The sequence below is a fragment of the Struthio camelus genome, chromosome 9, assembly GCF_040807025.1.
Source record: "Struthio camelus isolate bStrCam1 chromosome 9, bStrCam1.hap1, whole genome shotgun sequence".
In the NCBI taxonomy this organism is placed as follows: Eukaryota; Metazoa; Chordata; class Aves; order Struthioniformes; family Struthionidae; genus Struthio; species Struthio camelus.
The window spans coordinates 25,050,793-25,071,511 of record NC_090950.1 but is presented as its reverse complement, the minus strand read 5'-3'; the positions used below and the strand labels follow the sequence as shown (position 1 = coordinate 25,071,511).

Sequence of the window (20,719 nt, the reverse complement as noted above, 5' to 3'; positions counted from 1 at the left end):
TTTATATTTAAAAAATTGCCTTAAGTGGAAAAATGATGACACATTACTTCAATAGACATAATGAGTATAAACTCATTTCAAACAGATGTGAACAAATAGCATTAGGTAATTAAAAACTGATAACTCACTGGCTAAATTCCTCTGGAGTCCTTTGCACTTCAGCCTTTGATGACAGATTAATATATATCAATCTCGCACATGCAAAAAAATACATCAGTGAGAATGAAAGAAACTCATTTCTTGTATCAATAGAAGATGTATATTTATGCCAAAGGAGGATCCCTTTAGCCTGTCTTAAAGGAAAGCTTTGTCATTCTGCCTTTTCTCTTGGAAAGCCTTTACTTGGAGAGTTTGGATGTTTCCAAAACTATTTTTTTGTACTAGAGCCATTTATCGATAGTCACTGCTTACATCCTCATCTGCTGTGATGATAGGGGAGGGGTAGCAACTTTGTACACCGCTATTGAGATTTTTCATGGAGTTTTCATGGATAACTTTGTATAACACCTATCTGTCCGTGGAGATGTATGTTTATGACCAAATAATGGTAGAGAAAAGGCCAAGTCCTTCCTGCTACCACATTCCCAGAGCAAACACTGGCCCCTGGGCTGTCAAAACGTGTGGTCCTAGCTCACGCAGAACAAGTCCAGGCATTGGCATCAAGGCAACTGTGGCCATCCGCCTCCCAGAGCAAGAGGGGCAAAGGCCCGTTGTGGGTGAGCTCGTTATTCTGCCTTTTTTATGTATGTAATTAGTGCACCGTCCAGAATCGGATGCTGACATTTTTCTGAGCGCTTGCTCAGTCGGTGAACATCTCCTCGGTATTAAACCATGCCAAAAGGCAGCTGCTAAAGCTCGTGCCAAATCAAATACCACGAGACAGGCTGCTTTATGCAGCTAGTTTGTAAGGCCGTGTCAGGGCTCCTGATGTGGCCGCACAAACTTCAGTGTTTTAAAAGAGCGGCCCAAGCCCAGACAGAGCTTCGCCACCCCGGTGCAGCAAAGGTGCCAAGGAAAACACGTGGCCACAGTCCCAAACTGCCCCGAGACATTTGCCTCAGCAGCTCAGAAGCTGCGTGCGTGCCTCCAGCCTGTCCCCCAGTCTCCGTGCTGCCTTCAGGACACATCCTCATCTTGTACCTAGTCTTAGACACAAGGACAAACAGCCTGTTCTTATGGATGCTCTTTAGTCCAAAGAAGACAAGTAGAACAGCTGAGAGATGGCTGCGAGGACACTACAAGGGAGGTTGTGCGTTCAGGAGCAGACACACATTACTGGCAACATACAGAGTGCAACAATACAGATGCTGCTTAGGCAGTTTTAGGCTCTTGTTATTCTGAATTTAAAGTTCACCAGCAAGAAAGCAATAGCATAAACATGGCTGAATTTCAAGCTCTTCTTTCAGTTTTCAGTCAAAGTTCACAAAACACTTCATAAAGGCAGAGCAGTGACATTACTCCTGCCTTACAAATGGGGAAATTGGGGCTATAAAACGGCCTCTCAAAAGCACAGATCCTGATGCCCAGTCTGCTCCCACATAGCATTACTGCTTCACTGAAAACTCCCCTCACAGGGACCAGGCAGTGTCCCTTTCTCTTCCCGTCTGCGTGTGCTCTCCTCAACTTGATCTTTCACACCTCGAGTGCAGCATATAGGACCAAATCATCAAAGAAACCAAAACAGGCAGTCATTTCCCTGATGCAAAAGACCTTTCAAAAAGGGAAAGAACAGAAATAGAAGCATGAGCTTCATCAGAGAAGTGACTATTGCACTAAAGCAAAGCAGCAGGTGAGTAAAGAATAAAAGGAAGGACAGATTAAAGAGGACACTTGAGTCGTGAAGAAAGGAGAGCACTGCATATCAAATGGTTTGCAGGGGGGGTGGAAAAAAGACAGGGAAAGAATTACCCGGCAATATCCTACTAAAGTTGCTGAAGAAGTAAAATTAACATAGGAATAAGAAAATGTGGATAGAAAAAAAAAAAAGTCAAGGGTTGGTGGAGAAACAGCTAGACACTGTATATGGAAATCAGAGCATGTAAGTGGCCAATTCAGTTTTTTTCAGGAAAGGTGAATAGCGCACTGCATTATCTGTCATAAAGCAAGGAAATCATAGCAGCAATGATTGAGGCTTCAGGAAATTTTTGAACAAGCAAGAAACACCTTCCAAGAGAGGAGTAAATTTGGAGTACTGCGTGCAGAGCTCAGACCAACACGGGCTGCAAATGTTTGAGCAGTAATCCATTGCTTAACAAATGAGAAAGCAACAGGCAGCAATTGCTGCTCAGCAGAACTGTTCAGAGCAGGAAACAGTCTCTGCACAATAGCTGCACACAAAATCAGGTTTTGAAAGCACCGGTACCAAGACCCAAGCTGAGGGGAGTGAGATCACTGAAGCATGAAATCCTCTTGGAATTACTCAGTGCACACTTGCACACTTTGGAGACTGGCCCCAGCAACTGGGTGTTCATCCTCAGATACATATTTTGCTAGCCATTAAGCAGAAAATATTCACTGGGTCTGGCAGCCAGCATTGTGTAAGCAGTCTGTTTCATCGGATTCTGTTTTGTTGTTGTTCAACTTATAGTCAATCTTCAGTGATTCACTGAGCAGAATAGGGCACAGCAGAAATCATTTAATTTCATCATCTCTGCGAAAGAATTCAACAGTTTGCCCATCATTGTGAAAGATGCTGTTTGAGCCTGGATTTCCCCTCCAGCTAATCAAATGGATGCCTGACCCCTATCTGAGCAGAAAATATAATGAAGTCAGTGGAGTGGCACCTGTATATATCAGCAGGGCAGTATGAAGAGGGAAAAAGGTCTATTTTGATGTCAGTGCTGATAACTGTCTTAGGCATTTCCCATCCCTGTTGCTTCTCGGTACCACCACATCGGTGCAATATGAGGACTCTGATGTTTCTGAAAAGTAGCTGTGCTTTATGATACATTCGTTCTGTGTAACAGCCCAAATGACAACTCTTAATTAACTAGCACATCTGCAAGTGCAGGAAAACTGTAAGATCTTGGAAATGGAAAGGAAGGCATAGAAAGAGTTAAATGGTCTTTATTTTTGCAAGCAAGGATATGTACTCTGTTCCCCATCCACCCCCATAAAGTACGAAATGTAGCAGATGTTTTGAGAACAGCTAGCCAGATCTATCAGCCTCTATATAAATAGAGGTTGAGTTAGTGAAGAAGGAGGAAGAATAATGTTTACAAGAGAAGAGCAAGAAGATTTCCGACACCTGGGCAACTTAATGATGGCAGATGGCAAAAGCTGAAGGAAAAGAGAAGGAGCAATGCACACCAGCAGCTGTTGAACAAATGGGAAGTAGAAAGACCTCTGCTGAAACTGCACAGGAAGAATTTAATGCCGGCAAGTCTGTAAGAACGATAGAGTAAATATGCAAAGAAGAGGAGCCTGTGTTTTAACTCCTCAGACAAATATCATCAAAAGTACCCAATGCATTGTCAACCAAGGAGATTTTCACAGCAAGAAGCCATCTATTTCCATCAAATACTGTTAGCCTGCAAAGCAGCAACTTCTGGGTCATTTAGCAACGCTCCGGATGTAGTTATTTTCTCCTAAGCAAGTGGCTCAAAACAGGCTACGTGAGAAAAAGATAGAGTTGTCATACAAAGTGGGACAATCAAGCAGCGTGAGGAAGCTATTAGCTTCTCAGTGCTATATAGCTCAGTTAAACGGACAGATTTCTAGGACACTTGGGCGTCCTATGCCCAATAGGGCACAATAGCCAAGCACAGGGTGCTTGCATTTCATCAGCCATAAATGGGTGATTTCTGACTTTATGCTAAAGATAGAGCTTATGGCTAGTCACCCAGGACAGCCTGGCTGTCTGTTTTTCTGTGGCAGCATGTCAGCTATTGCACTGTAGAGTCATAGAAAATGACTTGCCTGTCTTATCCCATGGGGAAGAAAGGGAGACCAGCCAGAGGTGCAAACGTGGTTACTGACGTTAACCAGCTTTCTTGATAAGTCTTTCATCTAAAAGCCTAAGGTGGGATTAACACATGTAGCCCAGATCACCACTAGGAATGAATCTTCTCCCAAGCTGGGCTCATCCTTTCTAGGAAAGAGCTGCCATCTACAAAATTCAGTTCTGAATTCAGGCTCTACAAAGCCCAAGAGCACCTAGGTGTGGTAACAGAATTTGGCCTGTCTCTTCTTAAGGATCTCTGTCCTTTAGAAGACTAATTTTCCTTTACAATATAATTATATGCTCTTAATACAATCTGTTACCTGACGTGCATATCACATCCATAGCTCTGCCAGGCTAACACCATATTGGCCAGTGACACCCTGTAAATAGACCCAACATGGTAGGACCATCAAAGGATCATTCCTGTGATTCCTTTCATAGATGATTCACACCAAGCATCTATGGATTAGTGGGGATCCCTGCTGCCACTTCAAGTGTGGATGCATTTTGAAAAGGACTCCACAAGGGGATAGAAATAATGCTACCTGATAAGTATGCAGCTTCAAGCCAAATTCATATTATTCCTAGAGAATTTGTCACCACAGGGGAAGAAAAGATTACTGCATGTATAACCTGCAACTTGAATTTTATTGTTTACTTCCCTATGCAATTAGAAATGTGTATTTGTAACTGATAGTTACACTTTCTAGTTATGTATCCATCAAATTCTTGTTATAATTAGGATGACTCATAATGAAATTATGCATTAGTTGTTCCATTAATTGTATTATTAGACTCATAGTCAGCATGCAAACTACAAATCTCCTGAATTCCTCCTCTCCTTCATCCCTCCTTGACCATTTCCTAGATGAATACTGGTCAGAAATAGAAAGAGGTATCACATCTAATTTAAGTTGTTGCAGCTACTTTGCAAGCAATAGGTCTTGTCAAAGAGGGTCTACTGCTACAGAGGTGAACAGCAATCTCAGCTCCTACCCAAGGATTTTGCTGATGGAACGCAAAATGAAAGTACATTTGAGCCCTCCATTTCCCAGGGCAGTCCTACTTTGCAACAGCCACACAGTCCAGGAAGATAGAAAATTGCCATACCTGATCAGATCAGTGCTCCATTGTTCTCTATATCTTGTTTCCAGCAAGGAGCACATCAGTGCATCAGAAGAATGCAACAGCAGTAGAGCTACTGTAAAGGCAGAGCATATGCATGAGTGATGGCAGCTGCTGTTGCTGCCCAGTGATTACAAAAAGCCTGAAAAATGGGGGAAGTATCTTGAAATATCTCACTCAGACTGGACCATTTTGAACTAATCAGCCCCTAGAAGGTCTTTCTGATTGTTCCCAGTTGTTTAACACCTTAACATCCTGAACAGTTTATTCCTCTTTCAATTACCACCCAAAGCAAGTGTATCTTGTTATCCATTGAGTTACTTACCTCTCACAGATAGTTATTACCTGTTGACCTCCAAGTCCGAGTGAATTTCACCTATTCCAAAATCTTTACGTATCTGGGATTACTATGGCAAGCAGTTCCACAGGTTGTTTATTCACCGACTAAGGGATGGGAGGGGGTAATCGTCCATTTTAATGAGCTACCTTATACTGAATGTAGATGGTTGGCGGAACTGTGGACATGGATAGCAATAATCACCCACTTTAACCTGTCAGTGAACACTGTTCTGGTCAGTTTAGTACTGAAATCTCTCAAAAGACCATCAACGAAATCAGTGTCCCTAGGCCGGCGCATCTTCAGTATGAATTTATCTCATGTGTCTTGAACTGCTGTGTCATCCCACACACAAATCAATTGTACAGTGAGCCCTTTAGTGAAACAGAAATGTATTGCTCAGGACAAGGAGAACTTTTCTTTCTTCCTTTCTTTTTTCCTCCCCTACAGTGAATTTAGTGCTCATTAATGATACTGGGTAGATGGCACAGAAAGAATTCTTGTGTTGACCTCACAGCCACGCTAGCAGCATGAAGGTAATTGCTGTCCACCATTAGGCCCATGCCTACAAACTTCCAAGTCCCGTCAGGTCCCGTCAATTTTGGGGGAAGCTTAAGGTGCTAATAATGTCTTCCTGTAAATGGAGAAACAAAACTGGAGCCCTGAGACCTCCTCCCCTCCTACACAATGACTGTGTAAGGTGCAGGGGACGGAGAGGGGAAGTGAGGACACCAGATATCTGACATGGACAGCAAGCATAGATTGCAAAGGCAGTCCTGTCTTAGCAGCTGTGTGGATATGGGGGCAAATGTTATGCTGGTAGTAGTCCCGTATGTCCCCACCAGCATCTATGGGTTGTAGCTGGTGCAAGCAAGCCTTGAATGCCACTCACAGTTTGCATGAAGACCAATTTAGGAGGGGAGAATACAGTCCACTCTAAATGCACTCTCTGCCCTAGCTGTTCGATAAAGCTGTCAGCATTGTGAGCATCTGTTGTGTTGGTGGCAGGAAGTGGTGTGGAAAAGAAGAGGGTTGTAAGTTGGCCATTTTCCCCCTCCAAATGAGGTAGAATTTACCAGCTGGTTTAGCTCAGATCAGTGCCCTCCTCTCCCGCAGTGTTAAGTTTCAAATATTCTGTAGAAGACTCTAGCGCAAAGGACTAATCCAAATCCAAACTAGAATCGTAAATCAAAGGAGAAGGTTAACCAGCCCTCAATGCTCCTCAACTCTTAATCACTTAAAAACCTAATGGGCATCTCCAGTTGGCACTCCCTTAACCCTTTCGTTCCCATGGTATAAGGCAGCCACAGATGGATTTTCAGAGATCTGTCTTGCTCCTTTATCTCTCCAAGCACCATTCATTTCTGAGTTGGCTCCCTGCATGATGTTTTCATTTTAAGCTGACGACTGTAGGATCTGGGGGACTGATGGCTAGGTGATACAAAAAAATTAGGCAGGTGCCAAACAAGCAACAAAAGTGCAGACTTCCCACCTCCTCTCTCTCAACCTGCCTTGACACTAGGTCGCCTCTCCAGTCCTTCAGCCTGTGTGCCATTGCTGCTGGCAGAGCTACAACACTCGTGGGTTTTACATTTGTCCGCTAGGGATCACACTGAGATCAGCAACACCAAACTGACAGCAGACGTTAACAATCTCTGATCCATCTTGACCTGGGCTGGTTAAGAACAGGCAACCAAGAATAAAAAGGCTCCAAGGTCCCAGCAGAAGACTAATGTTTCTGACTTGGGATCTAGAGAAACACCCAATTTTATTGAAAGCAGCAATCTCCAAGAGCATCCTCTCACCACCCCCTCTGACACACCTCATGGACAGTGCAAATGCCGTGCGTCACTTGCGTTTGCTCTGCTCACCATTACCTGGGGTGCTGTTAACTTGCAAATTTAGATTGTGAGACCCTTTTATCGGCAAACCGTATTTTGCCTTTTGTGAAGTGTAGCGTACTCCTGTGACACCAGAAATGCAATTCGTGACATGGTCTGTATGCCCCCCTTACTCACTTCGTGCCACATCTGCCTTACAGAGTTTTATGAACTTCCAGCTTCCGATCGATACTTTCACTAACTCTTGCGACAGCCTCAGCTTGCGGCGGGGGCGGATGCTGTTCGTTTTCCCGTCCACATCAGTCGTGAGAGCTACAGCACCTTCCATTCCAGGGAGCAATTTTCTCCTTAGTTTCAAAACAGTGTGTGAAACCCTGATCTGCAGAAACCCTGATCTGCCCTAGTAAGTTTAAGGATGACCGAAGCTATTTTCTCTCCTGCGGAGGTTTAAAAGCTACAGAGGGATGAATGGGGTTTGACCTATCGCTGCGTTTCTAACAGCCGTCCTATTACAGCACTGAATAAAAGCAGGAGAGGCATGCCTATCCTAGGTTAATAAACCTTATCTAGTGCGTGCCTTAAAAACACTGTGAAACAGCCTTAACTGAGCTTCAGATAACTAATTTCAAGCATGGCTGTCTAGTGTGCCTGTCATTCCTATTGTCCTCCCAAACTATTTCAGACATTTTGAGCAGGGAGTACTAAGCTATGAGTTAGCAGGGGTTGTGACATTAATGGTCCAAAAAGGTTTAAGCACCAGGAGGTAACGATGACAGCGCTTAACAACTGGTGGCACTTCGGAAGATTCCACTGGATCCCTGTTTATTAACAATTAGGCTTCGCCGTGGAGGAAGATGTGACAACTATCGGAGGTAGGATTTGCATGTAAAACAAAGGAATCTGTTGCTGTTCGGTGCTTACTGTTTGTGCTTTGCTCCGCGGATTTCCGAAGGCAGCCAGGTGCAGAGTCAGGAGCAGCGAGGGAGCGGGTGGGGAGGGGGTGGTGGGACGTGGGGGAGAGCTGAGGCTGCTGAGAATTAAAATACTGTTGATAGTCCTGTGTTTTATGGCAGAAATGCCCCGAGGACGAGCTGGTTCACATCTCATTGCCTGCTGAGTGTGCATTGCACACTGCTTTTCCCAGGGAGTAAAATACATAGAGGTCATGAAGAAAACACTTTACCCCTTCTCTACCGAGCCAGCCGGGCTCTTTCTGAGGTGGGGAGAGGGGAAAAGAGGAAGGTGTCCTAAAATAAAAGACGAAGGGGAAAGCTGTGAAGCCTGTCAGATAAGAGAGACGTGCTATTAACATGTAAAATGTGTCTGGAGTGCCACCGCTGTCATCTGAAGCAGGGAAAATAAAGAGGGGGGGGCAAGGGGGATTTTCTGGATAAGGAACCTCTAGGGTTATAACCTATTGCAAAAAAGGCACGATGTATCCATCCATTTTGCATAGTGAAAGCTTCATATGTACTGTTGACATTGTTTTGCTGGACGAGAACTGTAGTTTCAGATAGAAAAAGGTAGGATTTTTTCCTCCATCACCGCCAGACCCCTGCCACCCTCCCTCTCCCTGAGAAATGACAGCATGGTGAGGGTTGTAAATGGTGTTTAGCTGGATATTGAAAGCCTTGGGAACAAGGGCTGAAGAGGCAATGAGCACTAAGTAGTAAGTACGAAAGGAAAGCTTCTCCGTGTAAAGGCTTGTTGTTTCTTTCCCAGCCAGAAGTGCAGGAGGAGATATGCAAAGTTAGAAGCCTCATGTACTTTTTTATGATGTGCCTGTTTAGCATTATGAGACAAGAAGATGTCAGAACATCATAGAGTTGGGTTTGTAAGGCAAAGAAGACAGTGAGGATTGTGTTTGGTCCCTGGTCGACCTGAGGTTGCAAGTTTGAATATTTGTCATTGCATATGACCCTCACCAAGATAAGTAGTGGGAACTTAATGAATGAAAATCTTATCTGCATGCCTATGCAGTGTGCAGTGTTATTATCATCTAGTGGGTTTGATCTGGGTATGATGTTCCCTGTTTTGATGAACGGTTTCTACTTAAGCATTAAAGTTTCATTTCCAAACAACAGGGAGACTTCAGCGTGAGCAGTATTTAGTAACAATAAAATGTTCTGCTCGTGGAAATGCTTCTCATAGGAGCTATTAAAAATGCACTTAAAGGAATGGAGAGCCATATCTTGCAATAAGAGGTACAGTATCACTTGCTCTGCTAACTATTAAAATTAGGGTTATGATAACGTTTTAAATCTCCTTTAATGTGGTTGTCATTAGGTATACTTTACAATGCTGTTATCAGAAGCTCACAACTTCGAGAACTCTGTTCGACTGATTGTTTTCATTAAATCTTCATTAGCAAAAAAATCCCAATATTACAAGGACTTAACAAGTAATTTGAATTTACTCATCCTATCAAATGTTCCCTTTAAGGAGAGTTTCATTATATTAGAGTACATTGTAAGTGGGTCATGCTATAATTCATTTAACAGTGCTACACCAATGACAATTTAACAATAAAAGTGCTAAATGTGTTCTGTGATAGTAAATACAGATTCTGCCAGAGAGAAGCAATATTAGACTGGAAATATTAAGAATTCCTTTCAAGAATCAAAACTTATAAATATTCTGCATCTGATCCAAGCAGCAACTTTTCAGTCAAGTGCTTTACTTAGCATTGCAAATTGGGGAGAAGATTGTTTCAACCTGTGTCACATACAGTAATTGGAACATAATGATAATAGTAAAAACTTTCTTCGGAAGAAAATTTTTCTGGTGGTTTGCAGTATGGATCAAAAGCCTCCTTCACAGAGATACTAAATCTGTGTCAGAAGTGAACAATGCATGGGCAAAACAAGAACCTATTTTCTTCTTCCCCGTCTCACTTCTGTCCAAAGACTTAAGACAATTTTACTTCATCTCACTTAATTTTCTTCTGAGCACTTTCTGAGGAAAGGGTGAAGAGGTAAGACCGTGAGGTGCTGGGAGACTGCATTCAACCTGCACCCTGCCACAGACTTCCCGGGGGTCTTAGGTAAGTCCCCCATTCTCCTTGCAAAATGGGCAGTGCTGGGGAAGGGTAATAGCCCCGGCTTGCAAATACCTGTGAGGACAGTGTTATTAATGATGCAATGAAAATATAGACAGTGGTCCCCCGGGAATAAGACTAAATGTATAGTTCCGGATAAAGAAAAATGCAAAAAAAAACAAACTTTTCCAGCAGGAGGAGGTTCATATGTTGGGCATTTTCAATAGTAAATAAGACATAGTGCAAATCCCATGATCCGAAACTAAATCTACTTTCAGAACTATTCCAGACAAATTTGCTGTTTGCAGAAACTTTTGCCAGCAGCAAACACCCATTCTTCTGAAAGCCTGTCAGAAGTGACTCCAAATCCCTTGGCATTCTCCTTGCTTCATCAATGTATAGCAGACAATGGATTAAATTCCATGAGCTAGATTTATAGTGGTGGGAAAACATTTCCCTATTTTCTTCGAAAGCTGAATTAGTACATTCTGCCAGGAGTCTCACTTGCCTTTTTGTTTACAAATTGTCTGCAGAGCTCATATAGTTTTCTAGTTTATTTATTTGATATTATTTGGGAATTTCTTCAGTGAAGAAATTGGCTTGCAGATCTTTTGGGAATGGCAAATGTTTGCAAATTCATACTGTGTTGCTTAGTTCAGTCATGTGGTGTTCCTTGATTAGATGATTTGTGTAACTAACTTGCACGCAGTGAATTGCAAATTTCACAACCAAGTATACTGTTTCATATTGGGTTTCCATCACTATCTGAGCAGTCACGTTTAAAATTCATGTCTTGCAAGCAGTCATACCAGCAACACATAAGCACTGAAGTGCTCCCACCAGGCAGATGTGAGAGCTGGGTTAAACAGCATTCTGATTCAGATGAATATGCATGCCAAGTGTTTGAATTCTTGCAGCTCTATGAAAATGAATAGTTGGCATCATCCGTTGCACGTTGCACGGGCCATTCGCTCACAGTGTTTGCCATGCCACCACTTTGCTCCTAACAGTCTTGTTTATGAATCCACAATGCCCACAGAAACTGTTTGCGCAGTGAAAAAAAAGAAGAAAGACCATCATGGAAATTTCTAAATTTCCCATAGTAGCGTCTCTCCTTGTGTCTATCTTGCATGTTGCACGAGATGAAAAGAGACAGCAGGAAGGACAGTAAGGGAGCATCAGCAGTGATACAGTGAGTGATATGGCTGCAGAACAGAAAACATAACAAGAGAGAAAAACAAGGCTGACCACTGCCAGAGGAGGGATCAGCCGCACACACAGCGTATGCATTGGAAGTGAGGGACTGACACAATATTTACAAATAAAGGTACTCGCTTCAAGTGCAGTCAAGCAACGGAGTGACATGGTTTAGCTTTTGTCGTACAGGAGGACTGATGACATCCCAGGAAAATATGCAGGAGTTGTGAAAATAACAGTCAAGAAAACTAACTAACATCTGGTGCATGCCCTAAAAGCAGTGAAAGTCAGCTGGGCTAAGAATTTATGTCAAATATTTTTTCTCAAAGAGAAAAAAAAAATCAGCTGTCAAAACACCAAGCTTTTTTGACTGAGAAACAAATAAGGAGAAAAAGGTTATAAAACAGGAGTATATTTGACTTTTTAATTACTTTTGCACTGTAGTTATGTCAAATAGGAGGAAAACTCAGGTCTCCAGCTGAGTGAATTGCGTTGTCCAACTATTTTCCATTTTATGTAAAGTCAGTCAGGTGTGTGCTGAATCCACAGGGTTGCTGTGACTACCCAGAGCCAGTCTACTGGTTGGCTCCCCCATTAGTTGGTCTTTCTTACCCTTTCAACGGATTTGAAGGCCAATGATCCTGGATATCCTTATTTATTCTAAGAACAGAAACGTGTCCATGTCGCAAGCGGCAAACATAGCGTGCAAGCCACACGGCAGGTGTTGCTCCATTGCACGCACATGCTGCAAGTGTTTGTGGGCAATATGCATGTATGTATTTCGTCAGGGCATTTGTTATGCAAGATTAGTACTGTGTAGGGAAAATAAGAGAACTCTAAGAATTAGAGGAACCAAAATCAAAGCGGAAACAGAGAATCTTGCAGGGACAAAGATTGATTCACTGTAGTCTGGGGTGAAATCCCAACTTGAAACTCCCCCTTGATACTCCTAGAGCTCCTGTAAGGTCTCTTTCTTGAAATACAATTATCATTTTCTCAATTTAATGCTGTCCTACTGACCATCATTAACTCCCAGCTCTGCTTGAGCCAAGTGGGATGATTTTGTATGGACCACTTTTTAAGAAGCAATTAATTACTTAATTAATTAAGTCAAATCCCTTGGGAGGGGGATGAGAGCAGACAGCTTTAGAGGGGAGAGCTCCCATGGGTAAGCTCCGCAGGGACATGCAGCAACATGTTAGAGTTGTAGCATCTTCTTCAAACATCCCTGCAAGGTGGGCGATGTCAACACGACTGCTAATGCACGTGGGGGCTCCACTCTGTTTTTTTATTATTCACTTCTACAGCTCTGCAGTAGGAGTCACCTGGCAGCTCTAGATCCTCAACAGTCTTTCAGGACTACTCCAGACGAAAGAGCACAGGCTCTTTAGTCATGCCCTTCCATTGCATCACTGGTCAACATGTTAGTAAAGCCTGTGTCCACCTGTCTTTCCTGTGAACCCTCAGCACTGTCCTGCCCCACAGCTCCCCGTCACAGGCAACACTTGCTGGTACGTGTAAAAGCAATGGGGAAGAAGCCTAGCCCTTCAGGGAAAGGGGAAAGGGGCAAAATGTCAAACTAGCTGTAGATACTCAATGACTCTGAGGCACTGAAAGGGGGATATAATAAATCCCCAGATTTATTATAACATACTCATCCCCAGGTTCCCAGCAATTTTGCCCAAATTCAGTGTTCCTCCCTCTCTGACTCAGATCAAGTGTGCCACTGTGCTGTCTTAAATCAGCCACCTCCAGAAGGGTTTTGAAGACCAGAGGAGACAAAAGAGCATTTGTCCCATATCCCCACTTCCCTTTCAGTGGATCAGAGATCAGCGAGAGAGAAGTTTCTGCTTCATCCCAAGTGGCTCATTTGTCCAAGGTCGCCATTGCGGAAGGAGCCCTCTAGACGGCACTGTCCTTGTATGCCCACTGAGGCGCAGTACCAGAAAAGGGACAAGCGATAACATTGCCCGGCTTAAAGAGGTGTTGCAGAAAACATTATATATGTTTGGCTTTATTTTCCTTGCAGGCAAGCTATTTTCCACCTCAGCAGAGTGGTACTCCTTACTGACAACCATTAGTTATTTGCAAATCTAGATAGGCTTTACACATCAGGCTCCTGAGCGAATAAATAATGTTTCAGAGCAATCACTTGAAATAAGTCAAACGAGGAATGGTGAAAACACCAGGAGTATGGTCCCTTTGGGACACACTCCCTACCATTTTTAGTTAATATATGGTACTTAAAACATCACAACGCATGGTTAAATCAAAGTCAGAGGTGCCCTGCTTCATCCACAGGAGTGCATGTGCTACTCTGTGCTGCTACTGAACAGAATTACACTTTTACCTTGGTGAGATGTATACGTTTTGGGGGAGGGATCAAGGGACCCAGGGGCTGGGCTGCCCTGGGCCCTGGCAGATTGCGGCAGCCGTGGGTGCTGTCTCTTGGTCTCCTGCTGCCTCTCCCCTCCCACGCAGCCTTTCCCTCCTGCAACATCCTAGGCTCACCTGACCGTCTCGTGAGCCAGTTCAGCTCACAAAACCTTGAGACACCTATACTTTGCTTTTGGCTGCCTTAGGGGGCAGAACGGGGAGCAAACAGCCCCCAGCAGTGGTGCAAGAAAAGCGGGAAAGCATAGGCAGGAGTGAGGCACAGAGATTGACGAGCAATGGCGGTCCCAGCTCAGCACATTTTCTCGCCAAACACCTCTAAATTCCTCTTCCTAATGACCTGGCAACTGTGCTGTAGAAAGACTTCAGATAAACACATCTCGACCACAGCAATATGTTGCAGAGCCCAAGAGTAAAAAAAAGTACTGAATGGCAAGAAGGACTCAACAGCTTGTCTGTGCTCATTGCGTTTCAACCGTCTTGACCCACCTAGCCATTGATTAGCCATTTTTAAGTTTGTGTTGAATTCCAGCACTGTTGTTGTGGTGATAGGGAAAGAATTGATTCAGCTGTGAAAAATAGTCCTTGCAGAGCAGGTGTAAGGATGTCTGCTGTGATTTGGTGAAGTTTACTGATCCAGGAAATGAGTGTTTCAGAAAAAGAGCCTGAGCGGAAAACATCAATGCAACTAGTCCATCTTTCAATTCCTTCGAAAAAGCATATAAATTTTAAGGCATAGGGAACAATAATCCAAACAGAGAACAAAGAAACTTCATTTGTAACCATAGCATTTTATTAACTGGAAGATCTGCAAATGAAAAGGGCCCTGGCTTTTGAAAATCCATGTTAATAATGCATTGGGGCAAAGCATAAACTTCTGACAGCTTCTCCCTCTCTGTTTGCTTCTGCATAATGCGCTGATCTGGCTGACACTCTGCTCTTTGAAACCTCTGCTGCTCTTCCAATTATTAATTTCATGAAACATGCATATTTCCCCATCTATCAAAGACTGTTACAGGACTTACTGTCTGGTGGTGAAATATCCCAGGAAGTCCATGGCAAAGTCTTTTTTAGGAAAGCTTAATTAAGAAGATCCAATAGTTTTTGTGCAGCTGATTGGGAAGGATTTTGTCACAGGTAAACGAGCTTCAGAAAAATTGTTTTTATCTCCTCTTGCTTTCTGTTTTAGTTGTATTTCAAGTGGATTAGTATAATCTTTCCACGGCTAAACTCCACAGCCAGTCTATTCCATCGTTGTTCTAATTTTACAAAAAGAAAATGACTGAAAGCAATTAATCAAAAATCTCTTTGGAGATGCACATGTGGATGCACTTATTCACTAAGAACTCACAAAACAACTCCGCATTTTAAAACAATTTTTCTGGTGCATTAGGCGGGAACAGGATGTCTTTTTCAGGTGTGCCTGCATTTAGATGGCATCCTAAATAAATATGTTTCTCATGTAGAAATGTCTGCAGTAACTCATCTCAGTTAGAGAGGATCCCTTTGAAAGTTTGTTTGAGTTTCTAGGTGTGTTCCTTTTTCTTTTTTCCTGTATGAAGAAGCTGACAGATTTCAAGTGAGGAGTCTCTTCCTGCTGGGACCGGGACTGTCAAAAACCATCACAGAACTTGCAAAATTCTGTCGTAGCACCAAAAGTTCTAATTCAGCGCCAAAATCATTTCAATTGAAAGGAAAGTTTCTAGTGACTGACAACAACTGGAGCTTTTGTAGCAGCGATACTTTGCCAGACTAAGGCATCCTTTTCTGCACGTGCATACAAACACAGCACCCATGTTGGGGACAGGAGTAAGGTACACAGTAAACCATTGACATAGGTGAGTTTGACCATCAAGAAGTACACATAGATGAGTTCACACTAAACCCTTGGACTAGAGTATTCATAAACTCTAAGGCCGATCAAAAAAAATCATATTTTGTAAAATTCCTTTGATTTCTTATGAACCAAATAAAAACTCTAAACATCCTCGAATCCAGGGTGAGGGAGAAGGTCTGGAAATCAGAACGCTTGATTTCAGAGCCATGCTTTCGCTGAATAAAACTCCAGCAGGTCTGTGCTGGGAGTGCGAACGATAACTACTAGCATTCAGCACAAAGTGCAGAGGTTTGTTCCTCCAGCAGAGCTAAAACAAGTTTTCCTCTGCAGAGGCACTAGTACTCCTTCTTTGTAGCTGAGAGTGAGTGTTTACCTATGGAGTTAATGTGGTAGCCCATTACTAGTCTGCGAGCACACTTCCCATGCAATTCAAATACGCATGAGGAGATTCCTAGATTTCATGCACTATTTCTATTCCTCGACTATAAAATCCTGAACAAATGGATTTCTCAGGCCCTCTTCACTAAGTTCATTTATAATCTTTTCGGCCTCCATTAAAATGTGCCCTGTTAGTCCACCGTTTCCAAATACCTGGACTCTACTTTCTGATTGTCTGTGTTTAAAAAGCTCACACATCAACCTGTTGGTCACTAGCCAGATATCCAGATGGTACTCATGTACCATACTGATAGATGACTTAGAAATAGCTGGGAGAGAGAAAAAAATATCACTGGAAGATTTCAGATGCTCTTTTGATAGATGGCAACTGTAGATCTAATTAGCCTATTCTCTCCTTTGGAGAAGCTGTGGAAGCAGTAGTAGTTGCAGTCCCACAGAGCAGACACGCAAGAACACATCTCTTACTGTCGGACTTTAGCTTTTCACTTCAAACAGCGTCAGGTGGATGGCTCTTCTACCCACACGTCTTCTTTAAAAGACACTGGGTTTTTTCCCTGAGTTTAAAGGTTTCTCTTAGTGCCTATCACTGTGCAGCCTTGGCACCACTCAGCTATGTCAACTGGTTTTATACAGACAACTGATTTCTACAACAAAAATCAAATGCTGCTCACCTGAATTGTGTGAATATCCCTCTGACAACAATCAGGCTAATTACCTCAGTAAGGCCAGCAAGATTTGGCTCTAAATCAATCACTAAAATGATTTAAGTATAAGTTCATGAACTCCTTTACAAATCTAAGACCTACTCATTAGACACTTATATCTCACTCAGAAATGTTGTTTTGTTCCTCTTTTCCATTTGCCAAGGAGAAAAATAGAAAGAATGAGGTTTTCAGAAACACCTGTGTGAGTTAGGAGCTGGGCCCACCCTGAATGAAGTGGTGGGGAAGACGGGACTCCTTCCTCTTTGGCAAGAGGGCGGTCTGGAAATGCCCTGTAAAATCTGCACGTGGGAACCCCAGGTTGCATCACGTCTGGGAGTCTCTCGCTCCCCAGACTGCACAGATCCTCCGGAGGAAGGCAAAAAACCTCTGACTGGACAACGGCAGGATAACCTGCCAATAAGGGAACCATTTTCCGAATCTGTAGTAGTTAAGTATTTGACTTATGACTTAAAGCATGAGAGATCATACTTTAAAGCATTTACCTTGCTCATTAAAACTGATACCTGTTTGCTTTACCTACAGAAATTTCTAGACCTTTCTTTTAACCCTGTTAAGCAGTTGGTGTTTATCTTGTGGCAAATGTTTTAGTCATATAAAGAAGTACCAGCGGTTTCATTTTATCGGTTGGCTCTGGCATGGGGGGAGTTAAATTCCTCAGAGCCAGCCAGCGTCCTAAGCCAGACGCTCCCATAGACAGGGCACAGATAGGAAAGGCTTGAAACCCCACCAAAACCAAGGTTCGAGGAGGGGCTGCCATCCTCCTTTCACAGAAGTAGGCCTTTTTCTCTTTAAACAGTGTTTTGGGCCATTTCCACAGTTTCTATAGCAGCAGGTCTCTGTTCCTGGGATCGTTTCTGTCTTTTATCCAAGTCTAACATAACACTCGTTCCTCCTGCCCCCGGCTATCGCATTGGAGCCACGTCCTCCCCGCTCTGCCAGCCCCAGCACAGTCTGCCCAGGTGTCCCGAGGTGTTTGAATCTCTCCCAGGAGCTAAAGCTTTTCCTGAACAGTCCCAGTTCATTACTTCCCCTCTTACAAAAGTCTCTACACGTCTCTAATCATTTTCACTGTCAATCTCTGCACTCTGTTGATATCTATTAAAGACTTTATGAGATGGGATGACCAGAAATGAAAAAAGATTCTGAGAGCAGAGCGTGCAATTGATTTATGTTAATGGCATTGTAATAATATTTTCAGTGTTTGATTTCTTTTTCATTCTGTAAACAGCTAAAATGTTGATTACTTTTTTTATTCCTTTCCTGCTTATTGAACAGCTGACACTGGGCTCCAAAAATTTATTTTCAGATCTGTCTCCAAAGTGGTTAAAATATAATTAATTTAGAAACCACCAACATATGAGAAGTGGAGATGATTCCTCCCAATCAATCTTACTAGAACTTGTCGATGAATTTCACCAGCTGTCATGCTGCTCATACATTGGTCTTTGCAAACCTTCTCTGACTTCTCTAGCTTTGACATATTTAACAATTGTTAATGCTAAAAAAAAAACCCCTATTATTTGTATTGAACTATGCTGTAAGTCTCAGAAGCCCCCCCAGATGTGCATGAATAAATATCATAGTCACCTGTGACAGCCTCCTTAATTATTTTTACCCTTCTTTACACCGATAACTTCCATCTCTTATGCATATGCCAGAGAGAGAAAAGCTGAGTGCCAAGACGTGTTAGGAGTTTATAGAGGCAATCAGAGAATACATTTTATTGCTAGATTTTGCCTTCATAATATATTCTGCCTTGAAAACTATATTAGATGTCAAATTGCCTTACCCCAAAAGGGGTCAGATGCAAATGAAAAGCCTCCTTCAATGATAGGGGCAAAAAACCCTGATTATTTTAAAATATGAAGTTTGAAAACCCAGTAGAGCTATTATACAGCACATTGCCAACAACAGCTGGGGACTAGGTATGAAGACCTTTCTTAGTCCTATTTGTCAACAAAAGATGAACGAACTGGTTTGGAGAAAAAACAGTCTGAGTCTTGTCTCAACGTAGAGACAAAATCAAATACAAACATTTCACCAGACGTGTGACAAACCCACTTGCCGTTCTTCTCTTTACTGCAACGCGTCTGAGCATTGCCTCATTTTGGCTGGTGGGAGACAGAAGTATGGTATCATGAGCTCCGGATCTGCTGAAAGCTGGAAACACCAGCAAAAACAACACTTTATCTTCAAGGAGCTTTGCCAAAATTAAGGGCTGGATTTTCAGAGTAGCCTAGCATCAGCAGCTCCTCTGGACTTCCCTGGGAAATGGGCAACAGAAAATGCCTGAAAACAAGGCCATCAGCTTTTCAGTTTCAGCATGCTGCTGTAAGACAACTCACAGTCAGCACACCTTTTGTACAGTTTAGAAAATAAGTGTTACATGGAGAAGTGACTTAACGTTAAGGGGTTTCAAGGTGCCATACGGTCACATGAAACTGTATTTTGCTCCAGTGTCGCCTACTGTTGAAAGCCTCTGTTTTTTATGATAAAGTACTCAGACTGTTAGCTGCTCCCAAGAGGGGTGTAGGAGCAAGCCCAAGGGGCGCGACCTGAATCAGTATCTGCGTGTTCAGTTCCTGAGACCGTACACCTAGCTCACAGCAAGGTCTGTGCACCTTCAGGCACGATACATAACACAAGGTAGTTACCAAACTAATAAACATAATTGTAGCTAATTGGCGTGCTTATTATCGATGCATGTAACATAGTAGCCGCTGAAGGCCTCAGGTTGAGCCAGGTGGTAGACAAACATACAGCCATAAACGTCAATTAACTGTATTTAGACCTAGCACATGAACCCAACGCTTGCGAAAGGTGTCAGACGTCCCCACAGGGGCTTCCCTGAGCCGCGGGAGTAGGCGAGGGCACAGGATGGAGTAGGGCAATACTAGCTGGCCACAGCTGATACATCCTTGGTGTTATTCTGCTGGCCGCTTGGTGTTTCTTAAGGCGTAGAAACACGAACTGAGGAGCGCGTGGCAGGCAAAACTACGGGGGCTTCAAATGCAGCGCTGTGCGCTCTTACGAAAGCAATAACCTCCAGCCCCCTCAACGGGCCTTTGCTCCTGGCACGGTCCAGTGCTCTGACCCGGCACCACGTACCGCCTAAGAGCGTGCTGAGAAATGAGCCTTTTTTGCGCCTTTTTCAGAAAAGGTTGCGCTGACCCCGGTAGCTCCACACACACGATCTCCGACTGCCTCCCCTTCCTGGAGAGCCTTATTCATATTTCTAAACTGTTTAACGTGAGCAGCACAGAGTGATGAGCGATTGGGACAGCAGCAGCTGCAAACGCGCTGACATGTCGCAGGTACCGACCGTTTATTTCGCAGCTATCCGAGGCTGTTTGCGTGAGAGCTAACGTCCTGGGGGGGGACAGAAGCAGCGCGATACTGGTCTGGCTGGGCACCCGGACAGGTAGAGGGGTAGCTAAAGACTGTACTGTTTTCTAGCTCTTTCTCTCCGGATGGTTTTTCTGGGTGGGGGAAGGGCATATTTACAGCATCACTGTGATCAGGCTATAAGCTATTCTTTCAAAGCACTTATTACTTGCAATTAGAACACAGCATATAATATTACAAATCCAGAATGATATTTTCATTCATGAGGTTTCATAGTAACTGCCAAAACAAATCTGACTCGCTAAAGCAGTAGCTACCTTTCAGATTCTCAGATACACATTTTCCCAGGATATTATTCTTTTTTTCATTCCCTCTTATGTGCAATATTTTATGTTATATTTCTTGCTTTCGCATAGACGTAGCCAGGAAACATTGCTTATCCAAACAGAGTTCCTTTTTCTCTCTGTCTCATCTTTTTCATCTATAACTTATTTTATTTCCAGACATGAGAAAACAGTTACAAATTGTATATGACAGCA

At 43.1% G+C, this 20,719-nt stretch overlaps 1 protein-coding gene across 5 annotated transcripts in view; it reads left to right on the top strand.

Moving 5' to 3' along the window:
• Positions 1 to 20,719, top strand: part of KCNMB2 (potassium calcium-activated channel subfamily M regulatory beta subunit 2) — a 161,236-nt gene that overhangs the window by 42,565 nt on the left and 97,952 nt on the right. Inside the window, exon 1 of one of the 5 annotated variants that reach the window (XM_068954394.1) lies at positions 7,600 to 8,118. The exons of 2 other annotated variants lie outside the window; for them this stretch is intronic. The gene's annotated coding sequence lies outside the window, so the exon portion shown is untranslated. Of the gene's footprint in view, positions 1 to 7,599; positions 8,119 to 10,188; positions 10,290 to 20,719 lie in introns of those variants that run through there. 2 more of the 5 variants (XM_009673784.2, XM_009673786.2) reach the window with 2 other exon arrangements.